The following is a 14,545-nucleotide window of genomic DNA, read 5'->3' as shown; positions in this document are numbered from 1 at the left end:
CAGTATTTTAAAAGCTCTGTCAGTCAAGCCCTTGCTACTCTTGGGGCACCTGGGTGGTTCAGTCGGTTCAGTGTCTGCCTTCAGCTCAGGTCATGATCTCAGGGTCCTGGGATCAAGCCCCATATTGGGTTCCCTGCACAGCATGGGGTCTGCTTCAATCTCTCCCTCTGCTCCTCCCCACCACTCATGTGCTCTCTCTCACTCCCTCTCTCTCTCTTTCAAATAAAGTAAAAATCTTTAAAAAAATATTTGATGGTCTCCTAATCTTGGGGTTAACACCTTTGCATCAAGCATATGGATACAGGGTACCCCTGCACATTCCAGAAACAGCATGGAACCTTATCAAGGTGGGTGGGGCTAAATATTTGAAAGAACTTTTGAGAGGCTGATTCCTTTTGTTGTTTGTTACGTGGGGGGTGAGGAGTGCCTGCCTCTCCCTTATCTTTATTTCTGCTTTCTCCTTAATCCCTTGAGGAGTACCTGCCCACTGCTCAGACTGTTAGAGTCCCAGAGGCCGAGACTGGCACCCAGGCTGCATCCATCCCTCCTAGCTGGCAACCCCAAGCAAGGGGCTGCATCTCTCTTCTACCTATAGGTGGGGTTGCAATAAGATCACTGCCCGTGAAATCAGAAATAGGTGGACAAACTTAGCACAGCACATGGCAAGTCATAAACACGGATACGGCTTCCTGTCCTCCACCCCCAACCCCAGGGACAGAAGACAGGCTTGAAATGAGGGCAGGAAGTCAGTTTCTCACCCTCCCTGGACCAGAGCTCAGCACCACAACTGGGGGCTTCCCTGAAAAGCAGTACTGAGGTGGGTCCATCCAGGCATAGCAGCACAACAAACCTTCAGAGTCGGAGTACCCATGCCTAGAGATGCTCATATAGTGTAGGTGCTGTTGGCACCTCAAGTCCTGTGGTGCTTTTCTGTGGTTGGAGGCTCTTCCTCCTGCTCGCTCACATGCCCAGGGAGCACTTCTGTTGAGGCCTACTCTGTGGCATTCACTGACCAGTGATGGTTATTTAAATCAAAGGATTCAAATTGATCATGAGCCATTCATCCTTGGAAGTCCTTTTCAGAACAAGAGCCCTTTGCATTAGAAGCCTGTTTTGTTGGCCAAGGTTACTAGGGAGGCTAGCCTCCAAGGCCACTCCAACAGTCCTAATTATACAGTGAAACCTGCTAGAGGACTTCGGGGTGGTTTGCAGACCCCAGGGCCAGCCAAGCAACTGAGCCTTGGCCTCTGGTGGCTCCCCTGGGGCACAGCATCCTGGTGATGTCGCTCCACGAGACTCCTCCTGTCCAAGTTTCAGAGTCTGGAAAAAAGAAACATGTGATCCACCAGTGAGGCATCTCTACCCACAGGTAAATCAGCCACAGCTGGAGGGGCAGGGGAATGGGACACACAAGGCCATGGGGTGAATTACTATCAGCTGACCAGCCCTTCTACGGGTCCATATAGTTAATAAGCAGTTTCTGTCCTTAAAACAGAACGACAAAATTATATCAGCAACAATTGCTTCTCATGGAACAAGTATCACATGCTAGGAAGTTTGGACATTATCTACTTGAACTCTCTGCACAACCGTACCACATAGACATTGTCAAACCTACACAGATGAGAAAACAGGCTGAGGGAGGTCAAGTGCTACTGCAGAGTGACACGGCTGACACACTTCAGAATGAGGACCTGACTCCGGTGCGCACTGCCTTATTTAGAATGCTACTCTGGCACAGACAACCTATACATGTCCCTACAGACCCAGGGTGATGCAAGGGAGACACCTGGAGCCATTCTTGCCCGGACTGCCAAAGCGAGTATAAATGCCCTGATGCCAACTTCCAGGACAGCACCAGTTTCCTGCAACCCAGCACCAGTTTCCTCCACCAACCTCTGGAGCTCTTCCAAAGCTGGACCACTCGCTGTCTCCCAGCCATGCCTTTGTTCATGCTGTCCCCCCACTTCTCCCATCTGTTGGACCCCTCAGGACTCAGTATAAATGCCTCTTCCTGGGAAGCCTTCCTGAGTTTTGCTCCCTACACATCAGGCTCAGATATTTTGCTTTGTGTTGAGTTTTGGAGTTCGCCTCTTACTCCTACTGCCATTCTTCCGTCATTGCCTTCAGACAAGATGAGAGTCTTCCTCATCACTTTATCCTCTAGAGCATCCAGCCTGGGGTGGGCTCTTGGTCATTGTTGGGTTGAGTTGATTTGAGACTAAATGACATCTGTGCCCAATCCTTCTCCCTGGGGAGGAGAACCCTCTCCATCACACCAATTCCTACCACCTGGAGAAGACACATTGAGCAAATTCATCACCAAGCCTTACAGTGATGGGCAAATACAGAAAAACTCCAAACATGGCTACGGCATTTGCAACCTGTTGACAGATCTGGTCCTCCCTACTGCCCTGAAGGTAGGTGCAGTCACAGGACTTGCTTTGGGGAAATGAAATATGGTCAACAATGAAAGGGGAAAGGAAGGACCGGGGCACTCACTGGGCTCCTTTGCTCCCTTTGTCCTGGCTGGGCCCTTAACGGAGCCTGTGTTTGATGGAGCATGGTCAGCAGGGCCCCTATGTGACCCCAGTAGGCAGACCCCAGTCTCCTGCTGCTGTGCATGTACTCAGAAGAAGATATAACTTGTGTGTTTAGCCGCAGAGACTGGGGTTTGTGTTGCCATGGCTTAACCTAGCTTTTTTGAGGAGCATAGCCACATATTGTACCTTCTTTTCAAGATAATCAGGCTCCTGTTTGTTGATGGAAAAAGGGTTCACAATAATGGCACTAAGTAATTGAGTGTGCTAACAAAATGTGTATAATACAACCTCAGCCCTATTGTGCAGCATAGTTCTGAGCAAACGCACATATACGCAAAGCAAACGGTATGGACTTTCCTTGGAAGCAATTTTTCATGCTTCTATGAAAGCTGTTAATTTTTCTCACTGGAGGTAGGCCAACTCGGCTCAGTTCACGAAGGCGTCCATTGCAAAATTCATCTAGCATTGTTTCTTAAAGCTACCTAAGGTGCAAACTAGAAAAGCGGGTATTTTCTCTTAATGAAAAGATAGTCAGAGGAGGGGAAGGAAAAATGCCTTTCCTTTCTTCCTTTCTTTCTTCCCTTAAAAAATCAGAATGATGTTGTGATTAACTTGCATTTTGCAGCATAGTGGATATGACAGTCAACCAAATTAATCCCATTATGCAAAACCCAGTTCACAAATGGTTTTGCATTTTTGCAAAATTATGTCAATTTCCCTATAAATTGGAGAGACCGTGTCAGTTTTCTGAACTGCACATAGACGCTACCCGGTGCCATATATCTATATTCCTCTAATTCAGAAAGATACAGATTTTAGCTCCCTGGCGCAAATTAGGATTCATCACTTTAATGTTGATATTTTTGTTTACATGAGACTCGTGTGAGGATTACCATTAGTTTTCATACTCATTTAAAATCTTCCTCCCGGGACGCCTGAGTGGCTCAGCAGTTGAGTGTCTGCCTTCAGCTCAGGGTGTGATCCCAGGGCCCCAGGATCGAGTCCCACATCAGGTTCCCTGCATGGAGCCTGCTTCTCCCTCTGCCTGTGTCTCTGTCTCTCTCTGGGTCTTTCATGAATAAATAAATAAAATCTTTTAAATCAATCAATCAATCAATAAAATCTTCCTCTCCATCAACCTCATCATGGTTGGAACGAAAGGATCAGGAGCCCGAAAAGCAAATGGTGAGAACAGAATCCTTAATTACGGTGATATTAGCCACATGGTTCATTCTTTGCCTTGCACTTCCGAAGAACTCGGCTTCACCAGCCGGGCTCCTGCGCCCCAGTGGCACTCTGTCCCCTCTCTGTCCCCGTGGTCGGCACGGGGACAACAGGGACGGCTGCCCACCTGCCTCCTCTCGGCCAGCCTCGTGCGTGCCAGGGGTGGCCCAATCTGCTTGGCATGGACTGTGGTCTGTGAATTCCCTGTAACTGGACTGACGTGTCAAATCAAGCCCACTTCTGCGTGGAGCAGCAGAGCAACCGCGATCTGAAAGTCCCCGCTCTCTGACCCCTGTCACCAGCCCTCCGAGCCTCTAACACCTGCTCGCTGGGAGCTGCCGATTCACCTGGTTCATTTCAGATGCAGCAGGGCCCTCGTTCCGAGCGCCGCATCGCTCCCCTCTCTCTCTCTCTCTCTCTCTCTCTCTTACAGGGAGAAAGAAAAAGCTTCCTTGTTTTGAAGACTGGCGCTCTGAGGGCTAAATCACTTACTGAATTCAGAAAATCTATTTTTTAATGGTTATTCTTTCTCCGCATAGCACTTTTTATTCTGGTAATGCTTTCTTGAACAGTGAATTGTTGACTTTTTATGCTTTAGATTTATTAGACATGTGTCAAGTTGTCAACCTCCTACCGCTTGCATTTGTGTCCACCTTGCAAACAGCAGGGAAAAATACTTTTTTTTTCCATGAACGCTCACTTCTTGGCAGTTCTGAAACAAATTTTTGAACAGTTGCTGTTCCTATTGATAGCAATAGTTTGATGTTTCAAAAAAAAAAAACCCCAGGTTTTATTTTCCCCTAAATTTTTGACATGTCTGTCATATCAGATCATATCATACCCTGATGCATCAAAAACAAAAAGAAGGGAGGTCCCAGCCTGCACCGTTCACATAGATCATGAGTCTTCGCTAAACACCCTCCCATCTGTTCACCGCGTCCATCCTTTTGTTCCATCTCCGATGCTGGTATTCCTCAATAAAATCTGTTCTTGCTTCTTTCAAGATGCTGCAGGCTCTCCAGCAAGGCTTCCTAATCTTGGTGAGAAATAGTCTCCAGGAATTAGGAGACTGTTTGCATTTTCCGAAGGCTGGCTGCTGGCCCGCATTTGGACGTATCCACGGAACCAACCAACAAACAATAATACAGAAGAAGAATATACAAATGAAGTGATCACCCGGTAGCCCCAGGGTAATATCCCCTACAATGCTGAAACTGTGGGGGGGGAAAAAAGTCAGCAATCAAAACTCTTCCTCCCAGAGACTTCCCCCGCCAGGTCGGCCAGGATCTCCATGCTGTGACTTTGAAATGAGGGACGGATGCTGCGTGCCCTGCTGCCTCCTGTTCTGACCTGGCAGCCTGTCCTCTGTCCCAGCTGCAGGGCCTGCAGAGAGGGGAGGTGGGATGAGCCCATCCCACCCCGGCCACCCGGGGGGCCCTCCGGATCCTCCCTGGTCGCAGCCTCAGCTTGAGTCTATGAAGCCTCTGTCACTGGCTCCAACTGCACGGGAAGGACCGGCTTCCCATGGAGCAGGTGTCGGCGGAAGTTGGAGTGCTGTAGGTGGACCGGGACACCCAGGATGACCCTCCGGGGGGCTGCAAGGTGGCCCCTCATGCCCTCAGCCTGGGGCTTGCAGGGGCATGGGCTCATGAAGGCACACAGGCTGACAGCGGCCCCCCAATGGGACCTCAGCCTGGCCTCCCCCAGGAGCCAGGGTCTGGGAGCACCTGGAGCCTGGTCCATACTCTTCACCCTTCCACCAGCGCTGAGCGGACACTGTCGCCTCTCAGAGGCTGTGTGGCCTTGTGGACGGGGTTAGCGGTGCCTGGGTATGTCCCTACACCTTGCTCAGTTTACCCACTTCTGGCCCTCCACCTGCCAGCCTGCAGCCCTCAAGAAGATTGGCACGGGACCCTGTCTGTCCCTAGAACCCATAAGGGAACTGGAAAAGCCACAGGTGCCAAGCCTCTAGAGGATCTGAACCTGGGGCCTGAGTAGATTTGCATTTTAGAGAAATTGTGCCTGTGACATGAGGGTGGATTGCAGCTTGGGGTGAGGAGGCAGGAAGGAGATGATGGTAATAGTTCCAGCAGGAAGTGGGATGGTCCTCCCTAGGGACTGGGAGTAGGGGCAGTGTGGGCCAATCAGAGACATTTGAGTGGAAGAATCAAGAGGATTAGCTTGCTTGTTGGAAAAGAGGGCTGGAGGACACAGGTGGGACGCAGGGGAGTGGGCCACTCAGAGGGGCAGCAGGCTCCATCTGCGCTGGGCAGGGAAAGGCTGGGTGGAGGCTCCTGAGCTCTGGGCTTCGGGTTCCCATCCTGTTAGAAGGGTGGGCTTGGCTCCTAGAACTCTGCTGGGTTCCCATTAGGCCAACAGCACAGCACTGGGTATAATGCCCTCGCTCGGGTAAGGTTCCTGCCCTCCTGGGGCTCTGTTAGTTTCCTGGAGCTGCTGTCACAAAGTACCAAACACTTGGGGGCTGAAAACAACAGAAATTTATTCTCCCCTGGTTCTAGAAGTCTGGAATCAATGTGTTGACAGGGCCGTACTTCCTCCAGAAGCTCTAAGGAATCATCCTTCTCTGCCTCTTCCGGCTCCTGGAGGCTCCAGGTATTCATTGGCAGGCCCTGGCTTGAGGCTGCGTCCCCCAGTCTCTGGCTCCAGCATCCTCTGGCCTTGTCCGTGTGTCTGTCTGTGTCTTCTCCTCCTGTGAGAACGTCAGTTGTTGGATCTAGGGCTCACCCTAGCCTAGGATGGGCCACATCTTAATGGATTACATCTGCCAAGACTATTTCCAATCAGGTCACCTTCTGACTTTCCAGGTAGACTTGAACTTTGGGGCAACACTATTCAATCCTTGCACCTGTGCTTTCTTGTTGACATGGGAATTCTTCCCTGAGCCAGGGCTCCAACGTGGGCAGCACGTCTGCAATCCTCACTGGTCAATGGTTAAGCTCCACTGTATTTAAAGTTGCTATTTTGGGGTAAGTTGTATAACACACATGAGCCAGAAGGGCAGCGGTACACGCATATAATTAACAAGTAAATTCACCTTCATCGCGGGGCCTACAAATTTATTTTAAGGATGGAGGCCACACAGTGAAGAAAGCCTGGAGATGCTCATGGTGGAGGCTCCTGCTGGGGCATTTGCTGGGTTCCCGGCACTGACAGTTACTTCATGTGCAGCAAGGAAATAGGGTTGAATAAAAGAAAACACTTGTTCCTCATTTCACCCTCTGGAAGGCTGTATTCTGTAGCCGTTACAAGCTCTCGCTCTGGACTTCATCTCCATGGCTCCGCTGCTATCTGGCCTTGTGATCTGGGGCAAATTCATTGTTTTGAAGGGGGCTGAGAATAATACTGCCATCTCAGCCCACTGCAAAAATTAGTTCACAAAGGATTTTATATCAAGGATTCGGCACAATGCCCCAGCCCCAGCCTCGACAGCTGGCTGTCCTCACCCAGACAGCGAGCAGGACCGAGCAGCCTGCTCTTCTGAACCCAGGCCTCTGCGAAGCCTCAGTGGCCCCCACCTGGGCACCAGCGCTCCCTCCTGAGGACAGTGGTGCTCCTCCCTGGAGAAGGGACTTTGGGGAACAAGGTCAGAGGCTTCTTCGAAGCTCTATCACTCTCTACTCTTGAGTCCCCCTGGCAGCAGAAGCATGCCAGATGAGGTGGGTTGAAGCAAATGTGTATGTGTGTGCGTGTGCTTGTTTGAGTGCATGTGTGCGTGTGTGTGCACACACACACACAGAAGGAGAGAAAGAGAAAGATTACGAGTTCCCATCCCAGGCTAATGAGGCCTGTAAGTACGAGGCGAAATCACACTGGACCGTTTTGCTCCAGAATTGCACAGTAGAATTATAATTAATTTGTTGTCCGACATTACCCATAGGCCTTTTTTAGCATTTCTACTTTCCTGGCTGTTACTGCCCATTGAATTCCAATGTTTTGGATTAATATCTTCTGGTTAAATCTTCCTGCAATTTTGCTCACCGAGTCTCATTTTATTTCTTGTCCATATTTCTGGGCTCTTTGAATGATTTCGCTGTCTGCTCCGGTCTTCTCAACACCTCCCAATTTTGTCTAATCTGTGAATGTAATTAACAAGTCTTTACCTTTTCCTGCACATAATTAGCAGAGATGTTAAATAAAGCCAGGCCTAGCACTGATCGCGAGGGCACCACGATAGACTACCCCCCACATGTGATATACAGCTATTTATCATTATCTTTGTTTACAGCCCTTCTGCCAGTTTTAGCCAACACAGTGGAGCTCACCTGCTCGGAGGAGGGGATTTTCGGTGGCACTGATCACAGCAAACCCAGCGCAGCCATCAGCTCTGGGACTGGCCAGTCACCCAACCCAGTCCACTCCCTCTCACCCCATCCTGATAAGGGGAGTCCAACCAGAAGCATTATGCTCCCTCCCCTTAAGTGCCTGAGCCTCCTCTGTTGGCGGCTTCCTTTCCTGGTCTGTCCTTCCTAACAGTACATTTACATGTAAGGAGGACTCAAACCCCCCATCCCTCAAACCTGGGGGTCCCTCCACCCTCCCTTTCTGGTATCAGCCTCCCCTCCTGGCCCAGGCCAAACACATCAGCATCAGCCTCGACTAGACTCCCTTGCTCACTCCACAGCCAATCTGCTAGCAATCCTAGTTGGCACGGCCTTCAAAGTGCATGGAAATCTAGCTGCTGCTTCTCCAGCCCCAGCTGCCCTGCCCAATGACTGCAACCCTCCACCTGCTGCCCCTCTTTCTGCCTCAGCTCAGCAGCTGGAACCTGTTAAAATGCAGGTCAGAGAGCCTCTGTCCTCCCTCAAACTTCTCTGAGGCCTTCCCACCCATTGCAGTAGAGCCTAAGTCTGGTAGTGATGTAGTAGCTTCCTGCTGCTGCTGTAGCAAGTTATCACACCATCAGAGGCTTAGACAACACGAGTTTGTTATCTTACAGTCCTGGAGGTCTGAAATCCTAAAACAGTCTCATGGGCTCATGAGACTCAAGGTGTTAGCAGGGTCCCGATCCTTCGATCCTTCCGGAGGCTCTGGGGAAGGATCTGTTGCTGTGCCCTTTCCAGCCACACTGAGAGGTGCTTGCACTCTGCGGCTCATGGCCCCATTGCTCCAAAGCCTCCTTCCATACCCACCTCCTCTGACACTCCTTGTTTTTTTTGTTTTGTTTTTTTGTTGTTGTTGTTGTTGTTTTTAAGATTTATTTATTTATTCATTTTATTCATTCATTCAGAGAGAGAGAGAGAGAGAAACAGGCAGAGGAAGAAGCGGGCTCCATGCAGGGAGCCCGACATGGGACTTGATCCCGGGTCTCCAGGATCACGCCCTGGGCTGCAGGCGGCGCTAAACAGCTCCGCCACCGGGGCTGCCCTCCTCTGACACTCCTGTGTCTCTCTTCCACTGACCAGGACATCGGGACCATCTGATAATCCAGGACATTCACAAGATCCTTAATTGGATGATATCTGCAGAGTTCCTTTTGCCATACGAGGTAACATGTTTCATGGACATAGGTTGTGGGGCTTATTTTATTTTATTTTTAAAGATTTTATTTATTTATTCATGAGAGACACAGAGAGAGGCAGAGACACAGGCAGCGGGAGGAGCAGGCTTCTTGCGGGGAGCGTGATGCGGGACTTGATCCCAAGACCCCAGCATCATGCCCTGAGCCGAAGGCAGATGCTCAACCACTGAGCCATCCAGGTGCCCCATGCTTGGTGTTTAGAACTTGTACATATTTAGAACCATTCTTCTGCTTGCCACTAATGGCTTTCAGGATTCACACCACTGGCTATCTTATTACCCTGCTGACTTTGTCTTCTGCTCTCTCCCTATTGCCCACTCTCCTCCCACCAGTCTGGCCAGGACACAGGGTGGGGGTCAGGGTCTGATCTGTAACATTTACTGATTTCCTGGGTGTAAATACTCCTACCATGGCCGATCTTCACCCGCCGACATGGTATCACTGAGCACAGAATTGGGAAGAGGTGCTGGCTGCGTCCAGCTAGCCACAGAAAGGCCTCTGTGCTTGCCCTCCTGTCTCTCTGCTATAACGCTCTGCCTCAGGCTCTGCAGCTCACATGGGGGCCTCCTTTAAGCCTTTACTCAAATACTGTCTTCACAAAGAGGCCTTCCCCCACCCCTCCCACCCTATATTCCCTTCCCTTCTTCATCACACTCTCTTTGCACTTCATCACCACCTAAAATTGTGCATCGAACTTACTTACCCTGTGTATTTCCCATCTCCCCGAAGTAGAATGTGTGAAAGCCAGGAAGGCAGAGTTTTGCCTTGTGCTGTTCACTGCTGGCTGACAAGTACCCTCAGGACCTGGAACAGTGCCTGAGACACTGTGATGCTCACTCGATGGTGATAAGGGGAGAGTGGGTGCTTGAATGCTGGACCATGCTGAAGACAAGATGGAGAGACGCATCCTGCTGTTGTTGAGCCATCAAAGGAGTGATGTGTGCAGCAGGATGGTAGAGCTTATTGCTTTGCAACCCGTGCTGCGTCTTTCTAAGAGATCCCTTTTATTTTACTGTATGCACTTGTTCTTTTCCTTCTCAGCATTGCTCTGTTGTTTTGCGGGATATCTGTTTTAGATTTGCTAGGGATTCAGTGAAATCATGGTAGTGTGCTTTGCAGGAAAGCTAATCAATCACTGTTTACTAATTTCATAGTAAATCCCCAGCCTACCTACTTCTTTATAATAATAATAATATATAATTCAAGGAGACCAGAAGGAAGAGGATTAATCCAAGAAATCTTCAGGGAAGTATGTTGACAAGGATTCTATGAGATGCTCATGTTTATTTAGAGATGAGATGTAAGGTGTAAGCTGAACATTAAGGTTATTCCCCAGGATAGTGGAGATTAGAGGGGAAAAAGCTATGAGATAAGAAAGTATCAAGAATAGTTTGGAACTAAAATGATATTCAACATTTATTGGTTCCTTATTAAATGTCAGGTGCCATGCTAAATGTTTTACTTACATTATCTCAAAACAAATGAGAGAAGTCCATCCAAAGATAATGCTCAGGTACTACACAAGAGCAACTTACAATCCCTATAATTATAACCATACATAACCATTAATAACTCACTCATGCCACTGTGCAAACCGGGAAACGTTCCACGATGTCATTCAAACTTTTGGCCTTAAGCAGGTTGTGTTTTTTGACATTTCTTCTCAGACCTCCTCCTCCATACTGACTCCAGACTGTCCCAGGCTGCTCAATGGATGGTTCTGTCCCCTCTAAGTTGGCCCTGGGAACCTGGATCTTGTAACTATTAGTAGGTCCTTCTGCCATTCCATTTCTCCAGGGTTTCAGGATAGCTATAATATTCATCATATTTCTCAAAGTGCGTTTGTGATTGCATTGGGAACTTTAAGAAGCTTTCCATGATCGATAGGAGCAGGAAGTAATATGTTAAAAAGTATTATCCTGTTTTCTTTACCACCATGACCCCTCAGAACTCTTCATGTATAATCATGTGTGGCAAATCATCAAAAAGAGGGTATTATTTACAAAGTCTCCCTAACTTATGTAAGTGTGTTTAAGTTTTTTTGAGCGGTGTCCTGGATAATTTCTGTTCTCTGGAAAGCACTTGGGAAATACGGTTTTACCTGTACTGTGGCATTTCTTCTGTCTCCAAACCGATGATGATGTTATGTTGTTGATCATTTGATGGGAATATGGGTGAGGGGATTCTAGTAACAACTGAGTGAAGAGCCCTAGCTTGGATAAATGGTCCTACCAAGAACAATTATAAAAGATAGATATATTAGATAGATAGATAGATAGAATAGAGATTAGATGACAAAGGATCAATAGATGATAGAAGATAAATGGATAAGGTAAAGATGAAAGAAAGATACTGATAGATGATAGAGAAAAAAGATGGAGAGAGAGAGAGAGAGGATGGGGGGAGAGAGAGAGATGGATATCTAGCACCTGGTACAACTATTTCTTTTAAGGGCAGTAGAGGGCTGCTGAGGGGACCAGGACTTGAATCCTGACCCTAAGAGGAAGAAACTTTAGAGAAGTGAGTTGATCTGCTATAAGCCACACTTTTCCCCCAGGACTATTGCAGATTCTTGATTTAAAGCAAAATCTAAGAATCTGGTATGCAGGCTAGGATTAAGAGGCAGGGCGGATGTCAGAGCTTCTGGTATTCTTATAGTAGAGTACTCTTATAGAAGTAAGAGTACCAGAAAAGCTGGAACTCAAGGATGCCTAAGCAGAACCAAGATGCCAGGAAGAAAGAGGATGCAAGGAGGCAAGTTCAATATTCACGGTTTTCTACTTGAAGTATTTGCCAAATTCTTAGTCTGTGCAGAAAAAAAAGCTAAGAAAGCAAATAGAAACTGACTGGATCACAGACCATGATGTTTGGCCAAGCAAAAACAAACTTTCTGAACCTACCAAATAGGAGAGACTATGAAATATGCAGGGTCTCATTTGGGATATTTGGAGAGCTACACCCTTAAATTGGAAATGAAAAAAAGTGAGATAGATGATAAAAACTGTGAATTGGGCTGGAAACAACTCAGTTATTTTTTTTATTAGGATGATATGCTCCATTCTAATGGACGTCAGAGGATAGTGAGCCATCTAGTGTTTCATACACTATATCTGGCATTCAACAACAATTACTAAGCTACTAAAAAACAAGACCAAGAGAAAAAAAAAAAAAGCTATAGTACAGGCAAATGACTTGATCTAATTATTGGAGTTCTCAGGTATGCACTTTGACCTAACTGTGACTAATATAGTGAAGAAAATAGTGAAAATATGGAGAATTTCACCAGAGAATCAGAATACATAAAAAGGGATTAAATAAAAACTGCAGAAATACAAAGTGAGAAGATTAAGACATCTTTGTGCTTAGCAGAAGATTGAACTTGGCAAGAAAAGATTATAAAGTAGAAGATAAATGAATAGAATGCATCCATGCTGCAAATATAGGGGTAAGTACTGAGAAGAGAAGAAAAGATGTATGGGACACAGGGAAAAGGCTAATGTATGCATGACTGGAGTCCCAGAAATGGAGGAGAGAATGGGGTATAAGCGATGTTGGAAGGGATAATGGCAGCCACTTCCCAAAAATGATGAAAGATATCAAGCTATATATTCAAGAAGCATTAGGAGACTCAAGCATAACTGGATAACTCAAAACCAACCACACCCAGATACATCATGCTGAAACTGTTGAAAAGCAGAGAAAATCTTAAAGCAGAAAGATTACAAGGGTGCATTATGCTCACAGGGACAACACTGTTCCTGACGGTTGCTTTCATCACAAAAATTATGGAAGCCAGAAGACGTGAATGAATTAACATCTTTAAAGTGCTAAAAGAGTCTAACTGCCAACCTTGAAATTTGTATACATCAAAAAGATTCTTCAAAAATAAAATAAATTAAAATAATGTTTTCAACAAATAAAAAAGAAAGTCTATCAGAGGAATTTTCCTAAAAACTTTACAGTATTATCCAGGCAGAAAGAATGTGATGCCAAATACATTAACAAGAGTACAGAAGTTAAAGGAATGTGGACACATATATTTAATATACATATATTTAAATTTTGAATAAACAAGGCAATAACAATAGTGACAGGCGTGGTCTAAAATGGTAGTAAAATGCATAACCTTTTTGGCCTTATTTTCACAAACAAAAAAATCAGGAGTGGGAAAATGAAATTGAAATGTTCTAAGGCCCTAATATTGCCTGACAAGTGACGAAAGTACTAATTTATATTCAAACAATATAATCTCTAGAATAATTATTATAAGGACAATAAAGAACATGTAACCAACAGGCTATAAAGAAGAAAAATGAAGTAATAGAAATAGTTAAAATTTTGAAAATATTTTGAACTGAGTTGTAATAAAAATGTGACATATCAAAGTGTGTGGATTTCTGAGCAGCTAAATCTATGCTCAGAAGAAAACATAGAGCCTGAAGTGCATATATTAAAAAAGAAGAAAAAATAAAATAAAAAAGAAGAAATCTGAAAAATCTATGATATAAATATCCATCTTGAAAAGTTGGAAAAAAACAATTAATTACACCCAACTATAGTAGAAGGAAGAAATAGTAAAGATAAGAGCAGAATCAATGAAAAGGAAAATGAACTTACAATAGAGAGAATTAACAAAATCTATTTATTTGAAAAGACTAGAAAATGATACATTTGTGGCAAGACTGGTAAAAATATAAAGAAAGAAGGCACAAATTATCAATAACAGCATTTAAAAAAGAGATAATGTATAGATTCTGATTCTATAGACATTAAAAGATAAAAGAGTTTCATAAACATACTTATGCCAAATAATTAAAAATTTTAGATAAAATGGACAAATTCCTAGTAAGAAGCAAAATTACTCAAACTATACAAGAAGAAATAAAATTTGAATGATCTTATATTGATTTTAAAAATTGAATCTATAATTTCAAATCTTCCCATCAAGAACTCTCCAGGCTCAGAAAGCATCAACATTTACAAATATTTAGAGAACAAATAATAAGACAAAGATGTCATACAAAAATATGTGTGGCAGGGAAGAAATTACCCACTTGATCATATAAAGACAGGATAATCTTGATATTAAATCCTCATAAAGACATTAAAAGAGAGAAACCTTACAAGCTAATCTCATGAACATAAATGCAAAAATCTTTAAAATTAGCAAAGCAAATTTCATGGCATAATAAGAAAATAGCACATCATATTGAAGTTGAGCTTATCCTGGGAATATAAG

This window comes from Vulpes vulpes, chromosome 5 (assembly GCF_048418805.1).
Source record: "Vulpes vulpes isolate BD-2025 chromosome 5, VulVul3, whole genome shotgun sequence".
NCBI classification, from domain to species: domain Eukaryota; kingdom Metazoa; phylum Chordata; class Mammalia; order Carnivora; family Canidae; genus Vulpes; species Vulpes vulpes.
This window is presented reverse-complemented; position numbering follows the sequence as displayed.